Below are 27,180 nucleotides of genomic sequence, written 5' to 3' on the forward strand. Positions count from 1 at the left end.
GTGTGTGAATGTCCTCACAGTGATGAATATGATGTGCTTGCAGCAGAATAACAGGTTGTCATACTCACACATGAGAAACAATCAGTTAGGAAAAATATATTCATAACATCACTTTGGATCTTGCGTGCACTGAATTTAACAGGTCCCGTGACACACAGACACATCTCGTTCCTGATCACATGAAAATTCATATCATGTGATCTAACTAGATGGTTAAAAATACAACAGTGAATGCAGTCAACACACTTTGAGAATTGAATCAGCCAAATTGGTCTGGATTTCATGTGAAAAAACACTTGCGTTGTACAACACTTACGGTGTACATTTCTTGACCATACTGGACCAATTTATTACGGCATAATCCACTTCTCCAATGTCCAGCCTTATGCTCAGCCTGTCCACAAACTATGATTAAACTATGGTTAAATACACAGCTTTTAGCTGAGCTTCAAATATTCAAGTAAAGCAATAGTGGGACACAGAAGCAGTGGAGGAGTGATATGGGAAGTTAATATATTTGTTTGGATCCTTTTTTCATCATGCTGACCAGCTTTAAATGGTGATCTTTTTGATATCTTGTTATGACTGTCCTCATCAGATGCATTATAATGTACTCTACTTCCTTGCATGATTTAGCACCAAACGCACCTACAGATGTGACAAATTAAAAGAAAACCAACCTAAAAAGTCATTAACTCACCAGGTCAGCTTTTATTGTACATTGGCATATATTCTATACGTCTCTGATCACTACTAGAGGGATGAACACCATTCTTCCAAAAGATAATTCCTCATCCGGTGTTTTGTCTTTTTTTTTTTTTAAATTGGACATCCTTCTGTATATTTTAGCAATACTGATTCTGGTATTTTTGTGTCTGCAACTTAGAGGCTTTGCAGGTAACAATGGGCCCTCTAGGAAAACAAGGCACCATTTTGTCTACTATAACAATGGCTCATGCCCTGCACTGTCCTAGGAGGAACATTCTGCCACTTGTGCAGAAACATTGTGGAAGTGATGTTCTTGGTCATTTGTATACAGAGCGGGAAAGCAAAATCTGTCAGTGGAGATTCGTAGTAGGGCTGCACAATATTAGGAAAATATTTTGACTGATATTGCGATTGCAATATGATTCACAATATTGGAGGGAATGATCATTTTTCTATCATTATTTGAAAAATATATTAAAAAAAAGTGTGATTTTGTTGCGAGGATCTGTACCAAACAAAGATTTTTTTCATTAGTCTGTAGGATACGATTTGTAGGCCAGGATACCTCTGCAGCACCACAATACTTTATTTTAGAATGGTTTGACACAAATATTGTGCCCACTGCGATTTGGATATTGCACTAGTTCATATTGCGATTTCGATAAAATTGTGATTAATTGTGCAGCCCTAATTCGTAGACAACATAGTCTCACAATCTAGACACATGTACAGTAGCTACATCTAAACAATGTCGTTCTCACACACACACACACACACACACACGAGATAAAGTGGTCAGACATTTAGAAGAAACCACAAAGTCATTTCCATTTCACAAACTTCACACTGTTCAGCTCGGGGCTGTCAGACCCTGCTGTTCTCACAAAGACTGAAAGCAAAAGGAGTTGGGGAGTAAAGATTGCGGGAGCACTATAAGCATCAGGGAGTACAATGCTTTTGATCTGTCAGAGGTTCGACTTTTGAGAAAAAATAAATAAAAACTTCCTTTGTGCCCGTTTTTATTTAAAGCATCCAAACTTTGTGGACGGACGAGGTTTGAGCGCTCTAAATTATCTCTCTGTGAGATCATTGCACAAAGCTCATCAGTGGTTAGCATCATTAAGGTATCATTTAAAAGGTCATTACATGTAAATAATTTCTATTCTTTTGAGAGAGTTGCGTGTTAGAATCAAACACAGATGGACATAAAGGCTGCAGCGGATCTTTTGTTCCATTTCATAAACTCTATATATAACTCTATATCTCCCAAATGGCGCCAATGTTTGGTTCCCAAATCATACAGTAGTGTCTCTTTGAACACTGATTACAGTCCAGAGAGCGAAGGGAACATCCTGTCATGAACAAAAGACATACGATCAAGCCTGACGCTGTCTGCAACACTGTTGCTTTGCAAAACATGCAGCTATAATTAAATCCATTGTGATGTGATGAAGAAAAATGAATGAAAAACACATCTTGTATCCTGTTTTAATTGCTATGTGGTCTCACAACACAATTTCTCGTTACAGACTTCTTGATGTGTGACCCAGGCATTATGCCAGGATATTTGGTGATGAAAATTAAAACAAGTCTGATCACTGGTGGCATTGTTTACCGCCCTGATACTCCACACACCTTCAACGCTATGTTTATCATTCCAAAAGGGAGCCATCGCCCTCGCCGAGTGCCTGTAGGGGCCGTGTTGTGTTGTAATTGTGATATAATCACCCGCAGCAGAAAAGAGAAATGCAGCTTCTTCTCTTGATGAAATACAACAACCAAATGATTCCTTAATTTTTGTTCATTTGCTCATTAGTTCTGTAAATAAGCAGTTTGATCAAGCCGAGCTGTAAATTGGAAGCTGCAGCATGGATATCTTCATCAAAGAGTGTGTGTGTGGATGGTTTTTTAATGTGCCAGAATATGAACATCCAAGAGATCTTCTGGGGAACAACATGAGCATTTCTCCAGCTAAATATACCTGTACAAAGAGAAGGTTTTTCAAAGGTCTAATTAACAGCCTAACCATTAACTAATTGTATTTATAATTGCAGCCTGTTTAGTTTAATAGGCTCTTTTATGTTTTTGTATGTGTCTTTTTCGTGTTCTACACTTCAATATTAACAGAGAGCAGTACTAATCCTACTCCATAATGTTAATGTGGGGGGACATTAGAAAACCTTCTCAGCCCCAAACCTCAAAGTAATTAATTCTGTAAAGAAACCTTATTCAACCAAAAGAAGAGGTTATCCTGAACAAGAACTACATGTAATCCCATTTTTATATGTTGAAATAAATGTATCTTTTTAAAGATGGCAAAACTAGGTAAGAAGCTGGAATGAAATCCATTGTACAAAGCAGTCAAGTGTGGATGAGAAAAAAGCAGGTTTGCTGTACATGCTGTGAAGTGAATATGTGTCCATTGCTGTCAACAATTTAAAAGCAAACTTGCTAACAATCACTCTCTTCTAAGCTGTGTGCTGAGTTGTTGAATTGTGTGTTGTTTAATGTTTGATGGATCTGAGATCTGGATCTCTGGATATCTTACCAGGATAAAGAAAGTATAGTAATGCCAGGTGTAAATCTGTCTTTGAGCTAAGTAAACTAAGCTAAAGGCAACCTGAACCCATCTCTATACTGGACACAGATAGAACTAATATCAATCTTCTCATCTGAATTTTGGGTAAAGCTCAAATTATCTGTAAGGGCTTACAATTCCTTCTTTTATGTCAGATTATGTAAATATTTCATCTGTAGGGTTACTTTTACTTTCAGAAAATATCGTTACAGCAGAGAGTTAATAGTTAAATAGTTGATAGTTAAAGCTATATTGCTTAGTTTCGGCGCCCCCATGAGGAATTTTGACTAATGGCAACAACACTATCGGCACATCCACATGACGCTAGTCTCGCATTGCCAGACCTTCCTCCACAGCGCTGCGGAGGAGGGTCTGGCTAGTCCACACAGCATTTTGGAATGGGAGAAAAACATGCTCTGGTTTATTGGCATTTCTTTAAACCAATCACAATCGTCATGGGCGGCGCTATGCTGGCGACAGAGCCACGGTGCCGCTGCAAAATAGCATCGGGAAGGAACTTGTTTTGGTGGAACGTGTACATTCAAAACTTGTTTTAATCGTGCAACAGAAAACTCCGGACAGATAGATTGGACAGATAGTCTAGCTAGCTGTCTGGATTTACCCTGCAGAGATCTGAGGCTCACTTTACCATAGTCCTCATAAATCCACCGGAGTTTAAAATTCCAACACAAAGAAAGCGGAAGGTGTCGGACATCCGGGCGGATATAGACTAATCAGCACCAAATAAACATATGTTTACATGCCCATGTATGCAGACAATCAATGTCGCAAAACCGTGCGCACATTTAGACGATCATTAAGACAACAAACAAGCGTATAACACAAAATGTTATTCAAAACTTTTCAAATAACCTCAAAATCATTTATTTACGTGATAAAAGGTGTTATAATGCAGAGATCATAGTTATCTTCACAACCACCATGTGGTTCCACATCACAGGCTCGTCAAATGACTGACGGCAAAATATTTACACTAATCTGATCCAAACTCCTGCTTAATAAGGTGCTTTGATTAAAAATGGATTGAATCGTTTCCTAGGTGTCCCGTGAAGAATCAGCTTAACAATGGAAGCCCAAAAAGGTCTGAGAAAAGAAAAATAAACTCATTAATAAATAATTCAAGCCACACTGTTTTACATTTTAATGTCAGTGGGCATCAGAGGATACGAGAGCAGAGAGAAAGAAAACTCAAACTTCTGCATCTGTCAACTTATATTCTTCTGTTTAAAGTGTCCAAGTCCATAGACTGGATGCAAAGCAGTCACAATGATCAAGAACACATTGCTGACATCAACAATGCAGGATACACATGTGGCGGATGCTTAAGCTGAGACTGGCAGCCATCATTTTTCTATTATTGTCTCTCAGAGCTCATGGGCATCAATATATTCCTTTGATCTAAGTTTTTTTTTTTGCTCGAGCGTTTCAAATGCAAGTGTCTTACAACACCTTTGTAATGGAAATTGATAATGAGCTTTCCCTGAGGGGTTAATCAAACCTATTGTTCTCCAAGAATAAAAAGATGTGAAAGGGAACTGATTGATTGTGTGTGTGTGTGTGTGTGTGTGTGTGTGTGTGTATGGGGGGGGCAGGAGAGAGATTTGGTATCCTTTTCTTTCAGGCAATTCCTTGTTTCCTTCTTGTTACAGGAAGTGATTTATTTTGACAGCTACCTCATTGAGATTTTATCCAAATGAAAAGTCTTTGTTGTCAGCGCAACAAGAGAGAGGGGGAGAACAAGAGAAACAGACAACAAAAAAGAGACCATGGAGTGATAAAAAGAAAAATAAAGAACAACAATAAAGTTAGTAAAAAGATGGCGAGTTAACGACACAGAAATGAACGTGTGAAAGTAGCAGTTGAGTGTAGCTGTGAGTAAGCTGCTGGCTGAGGGCCTGATGGGCTAGATTTGACCCCACAGAGGAGTTGAGTGCACAGTCCAGGTCTATAATTAGAAAACACACAGTGCCACTAATCCTTACTGAATGATTAAGCAGCAAACAGCAGGTTTACAGCCAGGAACCCACAACCGACCGGCTGTGGAGAGTCAATGTGGTTTTCCCACCGAGATCCAAATCTGACAGTTAACAGTTAAATTCTGCATTTTGGTCAAATTCAGGGGAGGCTGGTTTACCCCAAAATAAATCAAGGGTTTCTAATAAGATTTTAGAGATGTCAACACATTAAAGCTGGATTTATACTTGTGTGTTATGGGGTTACTCCATACGTACAACAGCTACAGGAATACCACGTGTAGGGTCAGTAATCTTCTTTTCAGTAACACAAGACACATTTTGGAATTGCGCAAAGCAGCCCAGCATCCCTACAAATTCTTTTGATTGCCAACTTTTAGTGCCAATGCAAGAAAAAAGTTTATCCTTTATGTTGTGTGTGGTGGATTGGCATGCTGGCCTTTTTTTTATTTAAAGTGATCCTTCCCCAACCTTAACCAAGTGTGTGCGTTTAACCATACAGTTGCTCTCATCTTGTAGAAATAAATAATCTAAAAAAAAATGCAGCCATTAAATGTTCATTGAACATAATCAGTGATTTCGCCCTAATTGTCCAATATCAAAGTTCTGTCACAAACAATAATGTAAATGCAATACATTTGGTTCTTAATAATTGCTTAATCTCCTTAAGACAAGGCAAACCTTCCCACCTAGTGATGTAGTGACCGTGGTGCTACGATCTTGCGCTGGACTGCAGATCAGTTCCTATGCTGGATCAGATTTCAGGCTAGCCTGATCTGTACTATATGTCCTCACAAAGCTTGCCTTTCTCATTCAATCTCATTCTTCAAAACTAGTCAATTCAAAGTTAGCTTTGTAAGTAGAGACACTATGATCATTGATATTTTCTATCTTTGCTTCAAAGCCTGTATCACATTCACATGCCTGCAAAATTCCACAATAACCAAAAGTAATCAAGAAAGAACAGGTGATCGTTATCCACAACACTGCCTCTCAGTCTTTATTTTGTCAGAGAACCCAATCATCTTCCTCTCAGCTCCATAAACCTAGAGACTGTTTAGAGACATGGCAATCTGTTCAGCAGCAGCGCTAAGAGGTGTACATAAACCTCTCCCCTGTCTATTATCGACAAGTTACCTGACTAGCTTTACAATTTTCCAGGGCCACGAGTGACTAAAAAAACGTAACGTAAATCAACAATAGTTTAAATCAACATTGCTTTGCATCATAATCCATTTACATTCCACACTAAGCTTTGCAGAAAAACTCAATAGCTTCAGAAAAGTTTCAGATATCGAGACAGTAAGTCAGACAAAATGAAAAAAGAAAGTAGGCCATTGATACCAGATTTATATGTTTTCATAGCCTTCACCCATTCAGACAGGCAGTGGTGGCAGCAGCAGCAGCCAGCTCAGGATAGCTGCAGCAGACAGCTAATCATTAGCCAGTTAGCCTCCATTATGGACTGGGATCCAGGCCGGGTGATAAAGAACTAAAGGACTCAGGGCTCACAGCTTAATGATCCAAAGATCAGTGCAGGATTTACGGGCTCAGGGTTTCCACCACGGCCTCTGAACAAAAGCCTCCTCCCTTCCTTCATCTACTTCAGCAAAGGGATTTAGTTCATAAAACCGGGAAACAATGTTGGAAAATAAAATCTCCCACCTGCCATGGAAAGAAACATAAAATGGAGACATCAATCACAGAGGTAAAACTTCCAGTTGATTAGATGATAAATAAAGTCAAGATGCCAAGAACAAACATTTCATACACGAGGAGTTTTACAGTGCCTTCAGCAGCCCGGTTATTTAGTTTTCTTTGAAGACTATGACATTACAGCTCATGGTGCACTCTGAATTTATGGCCGTTTGGTGGAAACTCGATTCAACCGTTTCAGGCCCAGAGGATCAACTGTGATCGCTCTGTATTGAGTCAGAGTTTCCTGCTGATGTTTGAAGACTAAACTTTATTGGCAAAATATAATTCGGTATTTGATTTTGCCAATAAACAGGTTCATAGATGGAGAGCATTTATATTTACAGCACTTTACAATTTGACTACAATTTGACTCTAATTCACTCTTTCAGTAGTGAGCTACCAGTGATGGCCTGACCATCAGCAGCAATGTGAGGGATCAACGTCCTGCCCACAGTAATTGAACCCTGTGATTAGTGGACAACCTGCTCTACCTCCTGCTTCACAGCTGGCTGTAGCTCATATAATTGTCTAGTTCTCCAGTCAACTGCAATTCCTATAAATATACAAAATAAAACTTTTAAAAACTATTAGTCCTCAAGCCTTTAAATTGAGTTTTTAACATCATCAGGTCAATTTAAGAAAGAGCAAAGGGCTATTTTGCACATCATAGTGGTCAAAACTCAATTTTATATACAAGATTTATTTTCAAAAACATGTAAAATATGCCAAGAGCTAATTTTTTAACACATCTTGAACCCAAAGATATTAAAAATCTAAGTATATAAAGCAACACATCTTATCATTTGAGATGGTGCAACTAAAACGTTTGGCATTTTTTCTTTACAGTGACAATTGATCTATCAAAATTATGATAGATTCATTTTCTGTTGATTGACTAAAGGATTGATAACAGGTAATAAACTGTGCACACTTGCACATGATATTCACGAGAGACTGTTCACTGGGTAAGATGAGACAGAGATCTGACAGCAGCTGTAGTTTATTCAAAAGGAGGCGACGTAAGTTTCCAAAAGTTGAAGGAAAAACAAGCTAATTTGTAGCGAGCTGGTGATTTGTTGCTACGCGGCTAATTAGCAATTAGTCCACTGAAAGACTGGATCCAAGTCCTGGTATGGGTAATGGATGAATACATGCAGGTCTGATAGAACTGGCATGGAAACCATGTTCATGAGTCTCCTTATCAGATAGGAGATTTCCACGGCTGATCAAACTCTAATTGAAGCCAAGTGATGACATCATCAGCTGGCATGCGTTTAAGACTATGAAACATTGGCCTTGGCCCGAGCGATTTTAACTCATCTCAGGAGACCCTCTCCATCACCGTCACCACTGTCACCATCCCACCCGATGTGGTGTGAATGCCTCCTCTGTGAGCCAGGCCAAGGATCTGCCAGCGGCCTCTCTTTTTGTGAGCTGAATAGGCACGGCTCAGCCACGTTTTAAGGCACCCTAAAGTACCATGGCTGGACCACAAAGGCAGCATGGTAATTTGCCAGGGATAATGACACTCCCTTAATTCGACCCTAGGGGCCACAACCAGAAAGCTTTAAAGAGAATCCCCATCCAGGGATGAGTCCCCTTGTTTTCTAGGTCTCTCCCTCCCTCAGTTCAACCCTTTTCTCTCTTATTGGCCTGAAAGGAGCTTGTTTTCTTCCGGCTTATTGTCATCCTGAACTAAATATCAGCAAACACCAGCGGAGCTGGAGAAGACAACATACCAACCATGACTGGAGCCCCTGATCTCCTCCCAGAGGAGCAGAGTAAACCAAGACAAACACAGAGGAGCTTCCTCAAAGCAGCTAGAGAGAGAGCATCGCTGCTCTGCTCCAATGACACATATTAGGAAAGACATTAAGGCCACAAATTGAATCGAGCAGAGTAAGTGAGAAGGAGGTGAGTGCTGAGCAAGGGGAGTAAAACAACAGAACATAAGCAAATGCCAGGCTGGCCTTCAGGGTTATTAAACACAGAGAGTGAGAAGAGGGTGAGTTTGGAGCAGAAGTGGTCTGTGCTTTTCATGATGAATTGGCCTGTGCTCTTCTAAAAGGTTTTTGTTTTTGCCAGTAAAGGATTTTTTTTTACAAGTTAAATGTTCAATCTCAGTTTCATCCCAGAAAGAACAGGATCTGTGTTCATTAGGAGTGGTACGGGTCATGAAAAAACATCCGAACCGTTCAGTTCGCTTGTCTCGGTTCGGAGCGTGTGAGCGTCGCACGGTTCATCAGTACACTGTTAATGTGTACTAACCACTTACTGCCGTAGTGCCCACTTTCGACACCTATGTTAAAACATTTACCGGAAATTACGAGCGGGATGAGCGTGACAAACGTAACACATGGCAGCTGATTGGACGAACGCGTCACGTGGGTCTTGCTGCTCCCAAATTTCAAAACAGACTCTAATGGTGTCTCGTTCTGAATACGATCTCGTATTTTACGAAAATAGTTCACCGAAACATGTTTCTGAAAACATTTTAAGCGAGAAATAGGCCATACAGTTGCTGAATCTGTCTTTTTTTTTTATCGACAAAGGTCAGTTTAAAAGATTTTCGTCAGCTTTTGAGAGGCGGCGAGCCGAGCTGAGCGCTCCTCAAGTGGAGTGTGGAGCGCTGCAGGTCACGTCATGTGTAGAAATTGTAAGTGGGAGAGAAAAGGAAGGCTGGCCAGAGTTGGAGGATGCGCCAGCGTCATCTAATTCTGGTGTGTGGGAACATTTTGGATTTCATGTTACCTATGATGACAGCGGAAATAAAACAATAGATAGAACTGCCACTGTGTGCATGCATTGTGCAACATGCATTCAATATGCTAATTTTAGCTATATATCATATGCTGAAGTATATTTCTGGAGTGTTAAAGATTAAAAGAAAAAATAACAAGAACCGTACAGAACCGGAAACAGTGACCCTAAAACCGTGATACGAACCGAACCGTGGGTTTTGTGAACCGTGCCACCCCTAGTGTTCATGCAAGGCCATGATCAGGTGATGAACCCTAAAGACATTTCTTCTAAAGTTTTGATAAATTTGGTTCTCATATTGTTACCAATACATCTGATAACTGATAGCAGATGGCAGCCGTCGTCTGTAGCCAATAAATCGAAAGGCTATTGATAACTATAATGATCTTGTTTGTGGAGTTTGGGAGCTTTGTATATATACACACACTTTTTGTTTTTGTAAACTGAATCTGCTGCAATTTATGCTGCAAGAATGACACATTTTACTTTTTAATAATTTTTCCACTGATCAGCCTACAGTAAACAATAGTTTTGGACAACAACAGATAACAACACGGCTTCAGGCAATATGCTTGCTTAGTATTCTCATGTTCATGTGTATTCACAAAATCTCTAATTATGCCTGAATGAAGATACACATCTTAATTATGCCATTTCAATGGCAACAAAGCAGAGCTTGAATACTGTGAATACAACATAGATTGATTTACAGCATTTAGATTAAACAATTACACAAACACCCACATGTTTAATGATGTTTGACAGTCGAGTCTACAAGAATGTTTGATTCATATTCGTTTTTTGTTTTCTGTGCCTTTGCTGAAGTTAGCATGCACTAGAATTGTTACTGTGACAGGACATGTGCTTGTGACGTTATCAAAAAGGACACTAACTTCCTGAAAAACTGTTACTTCTTGGAAGAAAGCAGAACATTACTGGTGACCTCTTCCTGGAGTAGAAAGTGCAAAGATAAAATCCAACCAATAAAGCCATCACCATTTTTTGAGTAACCAAACAGACTTTGTGTCCTTCCTGCCAAATATCCTCTTTCGATGGATCAAACGTAATATTAAGAAGGTTTTTTTTTTTTATTATTATTATTTACAAGTAATTCAGCTCTGTTAATCCTGATCTAAGTGAGGTAACCTAAAATATTATGTTCATTACTTTTGGTCTGGGCAACATTGCCTAAAATATATCTAAAGCCCAGTATTTTTAGTTTTGCACCTGGTGTTTACCTGTATTTTGAATTATTTTTTCGGAACAATCAATAATACAGAAATTTATATTTTTAGCACAAATACAAGATCAATATACTGTATGTGAGGGAATACTCAATGATTGCCACCAATGAAACTTCCACTTCATTTGCTGTGAATGGAAGCACTTTTTGAGTTGTCCCTATCAAGAGAGGACCTTACACAGCTTAACAAGTCCTCTTGGGGTAGGACATGCAATGACTTCTATATGCATGAGGACATTAAATCCAGACAAAACAATTATCTTCAGGTATTTTTAGGTAAAATTGGTTAAAAAAGAAAGAAAAAAAAGAAAATGGGGTGTTCTGGTGACCAAGGGGTTTAAGATGCTGACCATGTAACTCCATCCAGTTGGGGAGCTTTGTTGCATGTCAGCTCCCTCACTCCACATTTCCTCCCTGTGTGCCATCTAATAAAAATGCTTGAAACGATTGTAAAAAATACTATCAAAAAACAATGAGTCTCAAAAAAAAAAAAAAAAAAAATAAAAAAAAAATAACAATGAGTCTCAGGTGTTGAGGGATGTAATAATGAGAGTATTGTCTTACTGTTCAAACTAATAGTAGTGGAGGTGATGTCACAAGGTGATTGTGCACTCGTGTCACATCTCATCTGAACAATGATTTCACTGGTGTACTGTGCTACCTAGGCTCAAGGCTGTCTACACCGCAGTGATTCACATTTACAGAGAGAGAGAGAGAGAGAGAGAGAGAGAGAGAGAGAGAGAGAGAGAGAGAGAGAGAGAGAGATAATACTTGTCCATTAGCAGCCTGTATGAAGCCCTTCTACCAGTTCCCCAATCTTTACTGCTTATCCTCCTCTCTTCCGCCCTCACTGCCATACTGTCACCACTGCTTTTCAAATCACTTTACTCAGTCAGAATAGAAAAGGCCTTTCACCAAAAAACCTTTACTACAGAGGCCACAGAGATTTTGGGGGGAGGGAAGAGAGACATTTAGAGAAAGTGAGATTGAGAGAAAAAGATGACTAGCAACAAATATTCACAAGGCCAGAGAGAAGTTTGGTGTTTGCCAGCAAAATTGAACACACAAGAAAAAAAAAAGAAAAAGAAATTCGTAACAAATACAAAGCAGAAAATTCAGGTAAAAGCAGAAACTAATCAAAGAAATGATTGAAAGTGGCATGAAAAGTTTTGATGCAAGTGTACTCACCAGCTAAGCATCACTGGGGTGCGGGGAGGGGGTCAGAGAGGGCTGTCTGTCCTTTTCAAACTGATTCTGGAAGAAGGGAGAGACAGAGAGAGAGAGGAGGGGGAGGGGTGAGTCTTTCACTAGCTGCTCACCTCCCTCTCATAAGCAGGGTGCAGAGCCACAAAGAAGTGCTGGCGCTCTCGTAAACAAACCGCCAACTTTTCAATGGAGCGGAGGAGGCGGAGCAGGAATGGCATTTAAAGGGAGACTTCATGCGGTTGGGGGCTGAACAAAAAGAGGGACCTGCAAGATGCCTTTACATCAAGTAAAGGTCTAGCTGGACAATAACAAACCACAAAGTTCAATACAGTTCAAACACATTGAACCCTAAACCTCATATACCATAAGAAGCCCTGTATTGCACAGAAAGTACAGCCCAAATATGTTCAACTGTAAATTAACAATATAGATGAAAATGAGGAGCCTGAAGCCAACGTGGATACTAATATGCAGAGAACACTTTGGGTTCCAAGCTTTTTGATCTCAAAGCCACAGAGCAAATTGGAACAAATGGCCCTGGTTGGTTTCTACGGCAACCTGAAAGAGCAGCTCAGACCTGCCATCCCTCTTACAGCATCAACCGCCATGATATGGCTGCTGTTTCTTTCACTTCCACACAGAATGACAAAAATGAATCAAAAATGCATTGATTATTGTCATGTGATCGCTCCAGTAAGACTTATCACTTCTGCTTACACATACAGTATAATCAACTGTGCCTTTGTCAGGATGCTGCTACTCATTAGCATGAATGCAAAACAGCATTTAGCAGATGCCTTTGATTGTATTTAGGGCTGCAGCTAATTTCATTATTGATAAATGCCTTTTTCAACAAACTTGTTTGCCAATTAGTCTATAAAATGTCAGAAATATTAATTATTTACAATTATGTATTACAATTGAATGAATGAATTCAAATTAACTTACAGTGATATAAAACAGAAAACAACAACAAATTCTCACATTTGAGAAGCTGAAACTAGAGAATACTTGGAATTTTGCTTCATTAATTACGATTCATTGATTATAATTTTTTTTTTAAATGAATTAAAATCCGGTTCAAAGATCTTCTATCAGATTCTCCGGCTCAATGCTGAGACCGAACAGTCACAAAGACAGGTAGACAAATGCAGTTAAGGGGATTTTCTATGGAGCTAAGCTGGGAATTTAGGGCTGAGCAGCGGGAAGTGTCCGCTCAAACAGAAAACCTCCCCATAATCTCTAATGTCAGTGTGGGATCAGGCTTCATCCACTGCAACAAGTGAGGAGGAAGACTTCTCATAAATTGCTTAGTCTGTGACCTATAGTTTTATTCTCTTTCAGCCACACACACACACACACACACACACACCAGCAGTGACCTCTACCCCAGACAAACAAAGTCTGGGACTACTCAACCCTGCTCAAATTCAGTAAAACTTTATCGACCAGATCACTGACAGACGTGTGATGCAAATGACACTGCAGAGCTGTGGTTTCATAAACACAATACAGATAGCATCAGAACCTAAGCTTGAGGCCCATTCATCATGTGGATAAGCAAGTTATGCCGATTAGAATGTTCTGTCCGATAGTTGTTAGACGAAAAGTCAGAAGATCACCAAAATGATTCATCCTCTAGGAACCATGAATGCCTGTACCAAATTTCATGGTTATCCATCCCACATTTCAGTCTAGCCTGACCAACCGACTTGTCACTAGCGTGGCAAATAGACCTTTTTACAGTAGACAGTGTGTCATGTCATGGCAGGAAAAGCACAGGTGTAATTGATAAAAATTATTGCATTCAATTTAGGTCATCTAGTTCCATGGTACTGTTAATGTCCAAACGCCCTAAAAAAAGTTAAACTGCTGGAGATAATCATGGTAACCGTGGTAACTGGTCTGAATCTACACTGAAAGGCAAGAAACATCCCCTCGCACTGATATTAACATAATAAAATATTATGCATTTTAGTATTTTAGTCCTCAAGAGATTTAGTCATTTTTGTTGTTATTACCTAATTTATTGTGTGTGTGTGTGTGTGTGTGTGTGTGTGTGTGTGGGTAGTGAACTTGAGATGCTCTATAACCAGCGACCCTTCTGATAACAGTGTGAGGCAGACAAACCAGTCATGAGTTTGAGGCCACACTCTTGTGCACTAATCTGGAGCTCTCTTTAAGATCTGTCAAAAACTTGTGAAATTCCACATCTCCCTCATTTCTGTCCATAAGAAGTGTTTAACAACGGTCGCCATCAGATCCAGCAGTGAAAATCAACACACACACACACACACACACACACACACACACACACACACACACACACACACATCTATTGCCTGCAGCTTCCCAGTTTACATCAAACTGTAGCAGGGTGCTGGTGCTAAACAAACTTTTTTTTCTGAAATCTAAAAAAACAGATTCTACTTTTTACTGAACAAGGACACACTGCATGATATCAACTTAATCAATGGCACTCAAAACATTTTGTTGAAAGAAAAAGTTGTAGAGTCATAGAAACCTCTAATATAGTCTGTATTGCCTTACAATGTTACCACCAGTAAGGTTAACCCCCAATTTCCACCAGTTGCGGGACATCTGCGGATCCACTCCAGTCATTAGGTTTCCATTAAAGTCAATGTGTGTATTTCCACTGACTGCAGAACGGCTGCGTTCCGACTCCGGCACAGCTCTGGCAGCCCTCCGGAGCAGATACGCAGAGCTTCTATTTTTGCCGGACGCCGGAGAGCTCCGCAGCAATTCAGCACAGGGCAGACAGTGCGGGACAGGAAGTCGAGCACAGAAGCAAAATAAAACATCCGGTTAATTTTCAAAATAAAATACACCGTGCTCGGCGGATCATATTTCCCTGCACTACACCTTGAAAACACAGCACAGAGTTGTTTCCCCTCTACTCCTCAACTGTTGTTGGTTTTGTGGTTCTATTCTACCTGAATTCGCGAGATCTCGTGGGTCCTCGTGACTTCAGCTGTCAGTCATGGTCGCAGCCGTTACGCAACAAATCCGGACCTGGTGGGTATTGACGGATGGCGGAGCACGGAGCCGACACGCAGTGGAGCCGATCCACAGACGTTCTGCATTCGGTGGAAATCCCGAGTAATTGTCACTGAGTTTTCTTCCCAATCACCAACGACAATCTTGGTCTGTGTGGCTGGAGTTCAAATGGCTGTGGCTAACAAATACATGTGTTTTCAAACTGAAAATAGTTCTTAAATAAATTGTTCAAACTAAAAGTTCATTATACAAAAGGACAACATTTTGTCCACGTATCTGAACAGATGTCAATTGTCTGTCAATTCACTGACTGATTAACTGACCAACCAGGCCTAATGGCAACTCTAACCTGTGGTGGATGTTTTGTAAAATTCAGCCTGGTATCACCAAATTTCAAAAGTCATTTTAGTTGTTATCACAATTCATTTTTTGCTTTTCGCATGTCATTTGATGCCATTTAGTCCCTACTGACTTATATTGCGACGTAGTTTAAAGATCAACAAAGTTCATGTAGGGGGGAGGTCAGGTCAAGAGACCGCTGACTGTGTCCTGTGTGAAAGCAAAAGTCAACATTGACTTTCTGACATTGGCTACTTAACTGAGGGGCAGTGTTGGGGATAAACAATGAGTCTGCCAGATAAACCATGCAATGACACAGTTTCTAAATCACCAAGCATTATCTGTGCATTATGTGCTGTCACTTTTTTGCCTACTGACCAACACAAACACTTATAGCTTGGTAAAGCCTTAAGAAGCCAACATGGCTGATAACATTGCCCCTTCAAATATATTGATCCAGTTGAAAAATGTAAAACTTCCGTAGAAACTTCACTCAGAATGCGGCAGAAAAGTTTTGAATTGTGGCTGGGTTGGCTCAGTGGGTAGAGCAGGCGCACATGTACTGAGAGGCTTATTCCTCGACGCAGAGGTCCAGGGTTTGAATCTGACCTGTGACAATTTCCTGCGTGTCTTGCCCCTCTCTCTCCCCTTTCTCACTTAGCTGTCCTACCAAATAAAGGCAGAAAAGCCCAAAAAAATAATCTTTTAAAAAAAAATTTGAATCAGTAAATTGCACCTGACAAACAATGCATGCAGGGCAGAGATAAGCCATTATCCAGTACTGATCAGAATATAGAAAAAGGCAATCACATCCTGTCAACAATGGCCTCCACTTAAACTATGAAAAGCATTGTGGAACAACAACACTCCCCTAACACTGGAATCTTAACAATTCTCAGCCTCAGGACAAATCTAGGCTAAAACAAACACAACAAAAACAAACACAGAAGCATTACGTCCGAGGCAGTCTAAGTGAGAACAGACAGGATGCTGTAAAAAGGCTGATGGCAATTAAAAAAAGTAAGGCTGTATTTAAATTTAAATTGTAATATTGGACCCGGAATGTAATCAGAGATATCACCATTACACAAAAAAATAAAAGGCTACCCACCCCCAAAACAAATCTCTACTGATGCCCATATGGACGTTAAAACAGTTTTTGCTTGATGTAGTCATTCCCGCTGTTCATACTGGCCTCTCTTAGTCCACAGGCCTGCACTTTTGACTTAAAGATATTTTCTAATGCAGTTCATTGTCTTTTATACTGATGATTTAAGCCATTCCATGCCCATCCAACTATTACTACTACAAGTCTTAATGCTTAATTTGGATTTTTTGCTCAGATCCGATTTTTTGTTTGGCTGTTCACATTACCTTTTAAAATGTGGCCTATAGATTCCAGTGTGAACTGACCCGCATGCGCAAAAGAACAATAACAATGACATCAGACGCAGCACGCTATTGCATCACATCACTTTCCCTTGACTTCCCTTTGACCCTCTGACTGTGCGCGTGCGTTAGAGTCCTTGGTTCGTGTTTGAAGATGGGTCGGGGGGTTGCCGACATCGCCACAGACCCTTGACGCCTTTTACGTGAGCCGATCCCCGCCATGGCGACGCAACACGGTTGGGGCGCACTGAGGACAGTTTGCCTCGGTTGACAGCCGCACCGGGAGCAGGGGGCCCCGTCCCTGCGGGGAGGGACGAGGGCGCAGCAAGGGTTACTGACGTAAAAGTTGCATCAAATCCGCCTTGGTTGTTCACACTGCGGCCGCATTGAAAAAAAATCAGACCTCGGTCTGATTCAGGCCCTCATATGGAAGTGGCCTGAATCTGATTTGAAAAAATCTGATCAAGGCTAGATTTGAGTGTTCACACTACTTCTGAAGAAGTCTGACCTGGTCACTTGACCCCAAAAAAATCTGATTTGGGCCACTTTTGCCTGCTGTCTGAACGTAGCCTATCAGTCACCTTATGCATACAATGAATGGAATGATTGGAACCCAGGATACATTACATTGTTTACATCCCAAACTAATAAGTTAAGTCAGGTCAAGTCATGTCAATTCCATGTATATATCACAGAATCACTGATGTAAAGCCCACTGTCTCGATTGGACTTGAAGGACAGAGAGAGAGACAGAGAGAGAGACAGAGAGAGAGAGAGAGAGAGAGAGAGAGAGAGAGAAAGACAATGGCAATTACACTGGTTAAATAATATAACAAATCCAAGAGGCTGACTCACATGGCACAGCATTACACACAAGACACACATGCTGCTTCCTAAAAGGTTGTCTCTTACAGACGAGACGGTTTAACTTGCACAACCTGAAACCATGGCATCGCATTGACAGGCAAAGTCATCCATTACCCTTGTTATTCTGCTCCGTCCTCTTACGTCTCTTACAGGCCAGGTTTCCAGCCCAGTTTCATATGTCCTTGGCTTTCCATCATAGCACTTGACACCTGTTTATATAAGGCCTGACCTCTAACCCCGCACCCCCATTTTCTCAGAAACCTCCCCAGGTTAGAGGAAAGGTCACTTGTGTTATTGCAAAAATGGTGACAAATAGCTAAAAGGTTACAGCTGAGATGTAAACAGGGACTGAATGTTAAAGACCACAGAAGGAATAAAAGAATTGCTAATGTTAATGTGGACAGGCCTGCTGTTTGTGTCCATGCACCCACACATCCACACCTCCATGGATACAGTATGATAACTGTTATATAAATATCTGCGTTTTTGTAGTTCAAAACCAATTTCAGACTTATCTGATTGCTCACTAAGCTCAAGCTTCTTTCATAATAAAGTGGCACCTCCATTAAAAGAAGCCCGAGGCTCCAAATACATCAGCGTTAGTTTTAACGCTACAAACTGCACGACTGACCAGCTGACCTGAGAAATGATGGAGAGCTAACTACGCTATTTAAATGCATCAATCCTCGCCTTATACCTACAGACGGTATTTTACCAGGGCAGAGTGAAATACTGAATGTTAATGATGGACAATGTTCACAATAGTTGGTGTTTTTGGTGGTACAAAAGAAAGACAAAATCGTTATTATGATCTTAATATGGCCTTCAGTTACTTGAACAAATGTTATTTCTTAAACTAAAGCTGAGTTTCTCAAAGAACAAAAATGTAACAGTTAACATAAGGGCATTAAGAATCTTATTTTTGAACTATCAATTCTTTTTGTATTTTGAATCAACTTTAACAGATTGAAGATTACCTGAGTAACCACAATAACTTTTTTACTACAAGTAACGTAGTTATTATGATAAAAATGTACGATAAGAAACCAATTAGCCTACTTACAATTGTCATTATTGTCTCATACAATCACCATTGCAATAGGCAGGATTACAAGTGATTTAAAACCAAACATAAACAACACATTTACAACAAGTATCATAACATATTAGGAGGAGTCATATGCAGTTGTCAAGTACATAAAACTAACTAGCTAAACTAGCATGGCTTGCTTTAGCTAAATACTTTATCCTGCACTAGCCACTAAAGTTACCCCTTTGCTAGCAGGGCCTAGCAGATACAACGGCTGGGCTAGCAACATTCCTAGCTTTAAAACTGACATGCTCAAAATAATTGATAGTTTAAAACGCCTCTCTGTTTTCACACGTCCTCCTTTTCTCTTACCTTCATTTAAACTTGCGTCATGCGACAGTTATTAATGCCTGTGCACTTGTCTCGTGTCTTGTTGACGATGGCTAAATGCAGTCCGTTTGACATGGCATAGCTAAAAGAGCACAGGTGTAATCAATACATTAATTATGGCTGCATTTCATGAAGCTATTTCCAGTTCCAGGGTCCTGGTATTGTGCACTACTCACTGTTATAGCTTACTGGGTCACCTGAATGCAAAGAAGAATTGCTAACGAGGACAAGCTAACACCTGGAAGAGGGACAGAGGAGGACTCTGGAGGACTGTATAATTTAGTTATTTAAAAGTTGTTGATGATGATGATGATGATGATGAGTTGGCTAAATGTATTGATTTACAGTAATTAGTTGACTGAATTTTCTGAAATTCTTTTTTTTCTGAAATTCTTTTTTTCTTTTAGGTCTCTATGTCTTATTAACATTAATATGATTGTGAAAAACAATCATATTTTATAACAGACCGTAGTCAATTGGGACTGTTGTTTGGTTTTTGTATGTTATGCCTCATATATTAGGCCTACTTATTTACATTTAATCAAAATGTTGCTCATGTATTTGAGCACATCATTTATTTATCCTGTACATATTTTCTGATTTATAAGCTTTTGCTTTCAGTCAACTACAGAATAGGCATAAATATCAGAATATCTATCATATATCACCATAATATATATCATTTATCACATCATAACACAGCCTACTGCAGCCCTAGCAGGATTTTTACTTTATTTACTTGCTATTATAAAATTCTATACTACTGGATTTGAAAGAAATGTCTTTTCATAAGATTAATTTAGAATTCAGTTATAGCAAACAATGCAACAAAGAACTAAAATAAGAAAAGAATGACCATGAAAGTAGTAAGACAGACATCAGAGAGTACAAAAGACCTGCTGTGTCTGCGTGTGCAACTTGTGTGAGTGCATTTACTCCCCTAGACCAGGTGTTTGCTGTGGGATAAAGGCTTTCCAGCAGAGTCTTCATGTGTCCCTGGGGCTCTTGATTAGTCTGCTACTGTAGTAAATGTGGTTACACAACTGGGTGTCAGTTTGTGTGTGTGTGTGTGTGTGTGTGTGTGTGTGTGTGTGCGTGCGTGCGTGTGTGCGTGGGTGCATGCGTGCGTGTGTGTGTGTATGATGGAACATTTTATATGTGTGTATCCATGAGTGCTTTGGGTCTTCCTCTTCTCTCTGTCTGTGTCCTAGAGTGCTTGTTTGTGGGAGAGGCTGTTCACATGCGTGTCTGTAAGTGAACTTGGTTGTTCCAATTACAGTTTGTTGTGTTGGTGCAGAGAGAAGTGCATAGCGGGGGGATTGAATTGTCTGCAGGCAGGCGGCACCAGGGACCTCAGCTTCAAACCAACATTATACTTATCGAGCTGAATATTGATCCACACATCCAAATTGTGCAGCAGCCAAATGGCTGCGCCAGTCTTGCCAAGCGGGCAGAAAATGATCTGGATTAATTTTACAGCACTTGACACAAACATGGAGAACATGAGATACACTGTAGTGTTCAATTGATGGGTCCCTTTTGTGAGGCTGCTGAAGTGTGTCGCACAATAAATGTATCATAAACAGGTTCTTTGTCAAGGCAATAAATGGTGTAGTGTATACTGCCTCTATGTGCTTAACCCCCCACAAGCTAAAACAGCAAACAGGATGTGACTCTTGAGTGTGGTTTGAATGAGTGACTGCATGTATGCCCACATTCTGCTTTACATTCAAACAGCATTTTCTTTAGCACACATTTACATCATTTCACACTCAGGCGCAGTCATGAACTGCACAAGAATGAAAAACAAACTAGAGTTTAACATCAATAAAACATAGGGCCTTCAAAATGTTTAACGTGCTCATATTATGCTCATTTTCAGGTTCATAATTGTATTTAGAGGTTATATCAGAATAGGTTTACATGGTTTCATTTTCAAAAAACACCATATTTTTGTTGTACTGCACATTGCTGCAGCTCCTCTTTTCACCCTGTGTGTTGAGCTCTCTGTTTTAGCTACAGAGTGAGACATCTCACTTCTGTTCCATCTTTGTTGGGAGTCACACATGTGCAGTAGCTAGGTAAGGACTACTAGCCAGTCAGAAGCAGAGTATGAGGGAGTGCCAGGCTAGCAGCTAGGCGAGCATTATAACGTGTGTTACAAAGTGACGCACATTCGTCATGGAAGTAAAGGCTGGACTACAATAGAGCTGTTTGGAACAGTGTTTTCTGTTGGAGATGGTAAGTGCCTTTGGGGTGGAGTTTGGGCGTTAAGCCAAAAAGCATAATATGAACACTTTTAAAATAGTCTAATCCTCACACTTGCTGGAGGAAAATTAATCATTCTTTGCATTTCTTTTCTTGATTAAACATTAACCAATATAAAAAATGGAGATAGGTCTTCGGGAATTTGGTTCAATTGGCCAAGTTTTAATTGTTCTTTCTTGTCAGTTAGTATGGGCGATGGTTAATGCTGTCTGGAGACATGTTATGGGGATATCCAAGAACAAGCAGATAGCAGAAACAGCTGATCAGCCATGTGAGTTAAATGTTACGTCAGAACATATTGGGCAAAGGCCTTTCCATATCCCATTTAGCACATCAACTGTTTTTCACCAAAGGAAAAAAAATAACCTCATCCAACGTAAAAACTTTTTGCACAATTGAGAAAGTTTTATCAAATTTTTCCATTTCCATACAGCTTTTCTAATGCAAAACTAAAAAGTGCGCGTAGAAATTCAAATAGAAACACGTCTATTGCCTGTCACTTGATCAGTAAGTAGTTCTGAGTCAGGATCTCCAGTGTTTGGATCAAGCATTGGGTTTAATGAAAAATAAGGTGTGTTAATGAAGTGGGATCCACTTCTTTTTTTATATATGTTATTACATATTCAACATTTCATTTCATATCTCCTGCTGCTCACAGGTTGTAGCTACAGGTTGTGTACATTAATGGGGTTATCACTAAAAGTTGTCTCTCGTTCATCTGCCTTCTTAGCCAACAAAAGTTGTTAAAAGTTTTAGTAATTTTTAACCTTAGTTTGCAGCAAATGTTCAAAGCAAAAACCTAATCGAATGCTAATCTAAATTATTGAAATAGATACCAGTGCAGGATTTGAAAGAAGTTGGATTCAGTAGCAAATTCGATACTGGATACAGATTGAACCACAACTCTTAGATCACAGTAGTCAAATTAATGAACCAATGTACAGAATGGGCTCCTCATCTCTAATCCTGAAACTTCCTAACGAAGCTTTGTGAGAATATCCTCAACAATCAAACCCTCTGCTCCGTCCCTCGTTATGCCAAACACTTGATTTCCGTTTCCCTCTCACTTTTCTTCTACCTCACATCTTAACAGAGGAAAAACTCTGACAGGAGCTGCATCATTAAAACATGCACAGCGGTGTGATCCAGCTAAATCCCCTGACTTTGTGGGTGGAAGGCAGCTGCAACACAAAAAAAAAAACACACACAAAAAAGACAGAACTGATTCTTTTATGCAGTCCTGAAGTGGTTACTTCTCTCTTAGGAGGGTGAACTGTATGTGGCACTGAAAGGAGAAGAAAACCATTTGCACCTGCTGTTCACATGCATATTTTCTCCAACAGACTCTGGACTCTGAGGCATAGCACACTGAGGATAAGGAACCCAAGGACTGGGGTGAGGAATTATTTATTATGCCAAAGGACACCTGCTTCCAGAAGAGGAAAGAGAGACGATAACTCTCCCTCATCTTTTCCCTGTTGGTCAGATGCCATGAAGGGAAGAAGTGAGCTGAGCCGAGCAGAGCGGCAGCAAGTATCACCCCGACTGAGCAAGAAAGAAGAAAGAAAGAGAGTGGGCGATGAGGAGGAGGAAACAAGAGGGATATGAGAGGGGAAGAGCGCATTGCAGCACCACGCAAATCCAGAGACTAACGCACCTTCAGGGAGAGCTTGCCTGCAGAAGTCTTACACAGACCTAAACCTAAATTCTGTTTCCTTGGCTTTTCGCAGCTGCATCAAAGCAAATTCAAACAGAGAGCGAATCAGATGTATTATGGCAAACATTATATGCCTAACTTTTCAGCTGCAGAAGCTGCGCAGCTCATATGCTTTTATACCCTCCACTATGTAAATTACGAGTAGAAAATTGAGTAAAATGCTCCCATTAGCCTAATGTATCTTGTGCATTAAGCTAACATAGCTTTCAGCCTGCAGCATGGAAACACAGCTCTGACGCCTAATGTGAGATAGAAACTCTCCCCATATGGATAAGTACGGAGAATTGTAATACTTTAGTTTAATAATCCCCCCAAAACTCTACATACTCAAAAGTATGTGGAAATTTGAATGTTATACCAATATGTGATAGTTGAATACCTTATTCCAAAACCATGGCCATTAATCTGGTCTAAATTTGTCCTGTTTCAGGCTTTCCACCAGATTTTAGAACCTGGCTGCAGAGATTTGCTCCCATTCAGTCATAGGAGCATTAGTGAGTTCCAACACTGATGTTGGCTGATAAGGCCTGGCTCACAGTCGGTGTTTCAGTTCATCCCAAAGGTGTTTGGTTTTGAGGTCAGGTCCTAAATGTGTGTTTTGGGGCTTTGAAACATTAGGTGCTTTCCGACCGGATAGTACTTGTACTTTTTAGAGGAAAAGTACACTTCTAAGCAGTTCTAAGAACTACTCTCCCCCAAAATCTTTTTTTCCGTTTGCATTCCCACTGGCCAAGTGGCCATAGGGACTGGTAGGAGGGGTAAGGGAGTGACACAAGCACGGCAACGGTCTTTATAGCATTGTCACTAGACCTTAGCGCCACATACAACAACAACAAATGATGCTAATACTTGTGCACTTTTCCTATATTAAATGCACGTCCATTCTCGTAGTAATTCACGTAATGTTTTGCTCAACACAGACGGGGCTTTATTATACTCGGAACAGACCCCGCCTCTGCCTGCTGCTGCGCTGTGTGTGTGTGTGTGTGTGTGTGTGTGTGTGTGTGTGTGTGTGTGTGTGTGTGATGGCCGGCGAGCCGCAGAACACGCTTGTGGAGTTTAACTCCGAAAAGACAGTTAACCACAGGTTCCCGTTAATCTTATGATGGACATGTGTTGTGATATTTAAACAAACAAACCGTCAACGGCGAAATAAAAGCCTCTTATTTACGAGAGCGGTCTGAGAGACCTCCAGCTCACAGCGAGGTGTCTGAGCATGACTGGCCGAGCGACGAGCTAGAGGCCGGGGCAGGCGCTTGCTGGCTGTCGCCTCACTTGATGGAGCTTCTCAACTCCGAAAACTTTGAAGCAAATTGTCAACAGTTAATTTCTCGCCTAAAACGTTGTCAGAAGTGAATTTAATGATGAATAGGATGGTGAAAATTGTTAAAAATGTCCCGTTGTTGATTGTTGCTCTGTCTGCAAGTTTCCGAGTTGGCAGTGGGCATGACTTTTAAGTTGGACCAATCAAGTACACCTAGGAAAAGGGAAAAGTGAAAAGACCCTGCTCTGAAGTAGGAGCTAAAAAAGTACGCTACTGAGGCCAGAGGAACTTAAAAATCCCCAAATTTTTCCTGACGGAACACGACAAAAAAAGTGTTCTAGGAACGTTTAGTTCTAAGAACTGCAAAAATCCCTCCGGTCGGAAAGCCCCAATTAAAGCAGGAAAGGGCCTTCCCCAATCTGCTGCCACAAAGTTGGAAGACGTATATACTGTAATATCAGTATATTTTTGCTTTGAGCATTAAACACTTATATATCCTGTAGGCTTGAAAGTTGCCTCTGACGTATTTGTAGCTAGCTCCTTAGTGGAGGATAGCAACTGTGGATTCACAGCAGTTAAAATAGCAGGGCGACCCAGTCTCACTGCAAAGAAATGTCCAAATATATCCTTAAAAACTTCTCAAACCACTCCTGCAGCATAATTCACTGTGGAGAAACTATGTTCAGCATTTTCCGCAACATCGCTATCACAACCTCAGACACTCACAGCTTAAGGCTGTTGTATGCTTCTGCGTAAAATCTACGCCGTTGCTACGCACATAGGTAAGTGAAGACACAAACCTACACCGTAGCCTGACGTGCGCCTCTAGAAAAATGTTACTACACGTCGCTCGGGTGTGGCTTGGTAGCGTTACATTTCCCCCTACTCATTTCCTGGTTCTCCTCCATATACAACACAAAATCAAGGAGAGGGTTAACTTTTCCAGCTAAAGGTGTCTCACCTTGGTCAGAAAGCACAGGAGAGACACTTTGTTTCTCTCACTATGACTCAGTACTTGCTCCAAAGTGCATTGCCGTCACTCTCTCACTTCTCCCTCTACCACACACTCCCCCCACACGCACATGCTGGCTCGACGCACACACCAGTGCACAAGTATAAACATCATGCCACTTATGTAGGCTACGGCGAAAGCTCTGCGTGGAGCCTCCGCAGACGCATAAAACGACCTTTAATGAGCATATTAGTGATTGTTTTCTTGAAACACTAATGATGTGGAGTGCAATGGTAGAGAAGTGGATGACGCGACTGATGATTGATACTATTCTGTGGATGTTTTGACACTTTTATTTGGCCATGACCTTGGTTTACCATTGGCTCCATTTTGGCATCCTGGATCAGGGGGTGCGGATTGTGTTCTGCACCGACAGATCACAGGACTCCGGTGGGACAAGGGTAGGCGGACTTTATGTTTGCATCGTTAATGCTTGGTGCCCAAACATAGTCAAAGTTGATGGACAATGTTTCGCTGATGTCTGATTTTAATTGTTACTTTAGCGGCCATATTATCTGCCCAGAGAATTGACCGATGTTTTAGTCGTTGCTGTTAACATTGCTCCTTTTGTTTCCTTTTGTTTTTTAGTGGTGCACCGATCCGATAGGCCCTGATATTGACAAAATAGCTGGATCGGGGATCGGACAAATTTACAGATCCAAAGGCCGATCCAGCTTCTTTTTTTTCCCCACTCCGTCGCAGCACTGGGACCCCTGTTAACTGCGTACCCTTCTCACTCATGGTAGTAACTTTATAACACAACAATTAATAACCCACAACTAACTTTTTTTTAAAGGATAAAACACCAAAGCACACAACACTTTGTGACTTAAACAGTTTCTAACTCTAATCATTTTACATTTACAAATGTAGCTACACCGCCAAACATGCATGTTGGGTAACATATAGCTGCTAACAGTCTGTTAAGCTGGGAGAGGCTCCGGTCACTACTGCACATTCAAGAATAGAGAAGAAAGTTAAGAGGATAAAGAAAGACCGGAGACACACCAGAACAACGTATGCTCAAGAGAGGAGCCGTCTGTTGTTGCAAGGTTTTTTGTTTCTAAAAAATCGGACATAATTTAGCCACTGTCGTTGCCCGTCGCTCTAACGTTACTCGGCCGTGGTAACGTTACAGTGCTAACGTTACAGTGCTAACGTGAAAGACTTGTCACTTCAAGCATGCAGCGGAGCAACATTATGAACGCAATCCAACTAGCTACAGTCCCGCTACAGACCGTTGAGAAAGACGGGTTCAGAGTAATGATCAAAACACTGGATTTAAGATGCCTTGCCTCGCTGAAATACGTCCGCCAACCTACTAACATTATTCAAACAGCGAAGGAGGCTGACAGCGGAGCTACGTTCAGTCGCCCACTACAACCACACTACAACCTAACTTACCTGTGGCCAAGGTAGTGTTTATACAACTAGCTTACAACTATTTTGTTTTGAAAGGGAAACAATGTTTAAGTTGTTTGTATGTGTATTCATTCGATTTGAGTTTATTTTACTACTTTGCAGTTTGCAGAAAAAAAATAGTTTAGATTCTGTAACTGTTTCATGGATTCTCCTTCATATAACGTTATTGTATAATGTTGATGGGCCAAGCAAACCCTTTAGTAATCAAAGCTTTTAGTAAACATGATTTGATTACAATATATTTTCGATTTGAATGGACAATTGTTTTTTTAAATAA

General features: G+C 40.5%; 1 protein-coding gene across 4 annotated transcripts in view; it reads right to left on the reverse strand.

Moving 5' to 3' along the window:
- sema5ba (sema domain, seven thrombospondin repeats (type 1 and type 1-like), transmembrane domain (TM) and short cytoplasmic domain, (semaphorin) 5Ba) overlaps positions 1-27,180 on the reverse strand; it is a 191,755-nt gene that overhangs the window by 144,593 nt on the left and 19,982 nt on the right. For 3 of the 4 annotated variants that reach the window (XM_078262418.1, XM_078262420.1, XM_078262422.1), the window contains exon 2: positions 12,170-12,235. The exons of the other annotated variant lie outside the window; for it this stretch is intronic. The gene's annotated coding sequence lies outside the window, so the exon portion shown is untranslated. The remainder of the gene's footprint in view (positions 1-12,169; positions 12,236-27,180) is intronic. 4 annotated transcript variants of the gene reach the window in all.

The sequence above is a fragment of the Sander vitreus genome, chromosome 11 (genome assembly GCF_031162955.1).
Source record: "Sander vitreus isolate 19-12246 chromosome 11, sanVit1, whole genome shotgun sequence".
Classification (NCBI taxonomy): domain Eukaryota; kingdom Metazoa; phylum Chordata; class Actinopteri; order Perciformes; family Percidae; genus Sander; species Sander vitreus.